Genomic DNA, 2,751 nt, shown 5'->3' with positions numbered 1-2,751 from the left:
GTAGGAAGCTTTGAATAAACTTTGGCAACATTCCTCTGAACCCCCATTCATATAGCGTTTTTATTATACTTTTCCGGTCTATAGTGTCATAGGCTTTTTCAATATTAAAAAATATACCTACTGCTTCTGATTGATCTATAAAAGTGTTGAGAATTTCGGCTTCCATTGTCACAAGCTGGTCTATAGTCGATCTGGTTTTTCTAAATCCACATTGTGTTGGTGACAAGAGGTTCAATTTTTCAATGACCCACATCAGTCGTCTGTTAACCATTTTCTCCAGGAGTTTTGACAAACAGCTGGTAAGCGATACTGGCCGGTAACTGTTGGGTTGTAGCTTATTTTTGCCCGGTTTGAGTATAGGGATCACTATCGATTCTCTCCAAGCCTCGGGGTATGTGGATGTTTCCCAGATACTGTTGAATATTGCAAGAATCTCTTTGTTAGTTTCATAAGGAAAGTGTTTTATCATAGTGTTATGTACTTCATCTATTCCATCTATCTAGGATCTATCTATCCATCATCAATTCCATGTCTAGGAATAGATGAAGATAGATGAAATATTAGCTATAAATATATTGTTGTTATTAATCATTATTAATAATTAAAAATTCCAATATAAATTATAACTCTAATATACCTTCTTGACGTTAGATCTTCTTAGTTATAATTTGGTGGAATATTTAATTATTGAACAGTCCCTTCACGTTCCATTAATTCCATAGCATAACCTTTGGCTATAGCTAGACTATACAACTTTAGCTGGACTGTTATAATACCTTAAAATGCCACAAGGGAATCAAAAGGAGAAACCTCAGTAAAAGCATTTAGTGCGTGTTTCTGTTGTATAATAATAAAGATGAATCTTTAAGTCTTCATTATCTAAACAACAAGGTTCATACTTGAAAAATTAAAACAACACGATCACAATTATTATAAAACATAAACTTTCAGTTTTTTAGATAACAAAAAACACACAAGTACTTCATTATTAATTAATTGTAATTGATCATATGGCGAGAGGTTTCAAATGGGTTTGCCACTAAAACAAATGTAAAATAATGAAACATTAAATGAATTATAATTAAAAATAGATTTAAAAGAAATATACTGAAGAAATAAAAATGTTGATAATAATTTCGACAGTGGCAAACCCATTTCAAACACTCCCTTTGGTAACGTCAACTATTGCCGCTGAAGACGTTAATCTTGCCACCACATCACTCCCCCCCAATGACGTTGGCGCAGAAACTAACAGTCGGCTTTACTGCACGTCCAGAGCGGGTGTGATACGCTGGTTGTGGTTGATGCTGTTCTGCGTCGAGGTCATTAGAAGAGTTAGCAGATCCTGCAGCGGGCGTAGGACTGGACTGAGCCGCGTCGGCGTTTCTTTCCACCTGCGTTGTATTTGCGCCGGAAAGAAGATGTCCGTTTTTGGAACTGATGGTAGCTGAATCTTAAATGTTTTCTCCTTCCGTGAGATTACTTTGTAGGGTCCAGAGTACGGTGCAGTGAGCGGTACCCTAACGGAGTCGTCCCTTAGAAATACGTGGGTGTAGTCCTTTAAGTCTCGATGCACAAAAGTCTTGGACGTGCTGCTGCGGTATGGCGCCGGGCGGAGACTCTTCATGGCCTCCCGCAGGGTCTTCAGCGTCGATTCGGAGTCTTCCCGGCGTCTTGATGCCTCAAAGAACTCTGCAGGCAGGCGTGAAGGCTGCCCAAATATCATTTCCGCTGCGCTTGCTCCCACGTCCTCTCTCACTGCCGATCGGAGGCCTAAAAGGACTGTTGGTAACGTACTTGTCCATCCCGATTCGTTCAGTGTAGACATAAGGGATGCCTCGAGGTCCTGTGCCACCGCTCCACGCATCCGTTGGACTGAGGATGGTATGCTGTAGTCCTCTGACGCTGTATACCTAATATACGAGTCAGATTTATAAAAAGATCTGACTCGAACTGGCGCGCTTGGCCAGTGGTTATCCTTGCTGGCGTACCATAGCGGGAGATCCGTGTACCCACAATCGCTGATGCTACCTTTATTATTAGTATTTGTTATCTTCTCCAGAGGGCACACCTCAGGCCAACGGGTGAATCGGTCAATCATCGTCAGACAGTACCACATTCCGTCGGAGTTTGGCAATGGTCCGGTGAGGTCCACGTGAATGTCCTCAAACCTGGAGCTGGGAGCGAAGGTACCTGGTGGGGTTACTGTGTGACGGATCACTTTCGATGTCTGACATGCAATACAACACCGAGCCCATCTCGAGACATCGGCGTTCATGCCAGGCCAGAAAAATCGCTGTGTTACTTACTAGCCGTCTTGAGGCTTGAATACCTGGATGGCTGAGCCCATGCAGGCGGTGGAAGATTTCTTCTCGCATAGACTTAAGAATGTATGGCCGCGCTTGAGGGGTGGAGGTCTCACAGAGGACTGACGTTACAGTACCGGGAGGTTTGATCCAGTGAAGCTGAAGATGGTGGTTTTTCTGTAGCTCTGTTATAGTTGGATTCTTCTGTTGTTCTGCCGCTATATGTACATAATCGTCGGTGAATTCGATGTCCTCGACCGTCGAAAGTGCATCGGCGACGGTGTTCTCTTCCCCTGGTACGTGGCGGATGTCGGTCGTAAACTGGCTAATGAAATTAACCAGACGAATCCGCATGGGTGTCGCTGTCTCCGGCTTTTGATGAAAAGCATATTCCAACGGTTTGTGGTCCGTCCATATCTCAAAATGTCGCCCGTCCAGGTAATGC

This window comes from Halyomorpha halys, unplaced genomic scaffold (genome assembly GCF_000696795.3).
Source record: "Halyomorpha halys isolate HHAL.00 unplaced genomic scaffold, Hhal_1.1 Scaffold26.1, whole genome shotgun sequence".
Taxonomy (NCBI): domain Eukaryota; kingdom Metazoa; phylum Arthropoda; class Insecta; order Hemiptera; family Pentatomidae; genus Halyomorpha; species Halyomorpha halys.
This window is presented reverse-complemented; position numbering follows the sequence as displayed.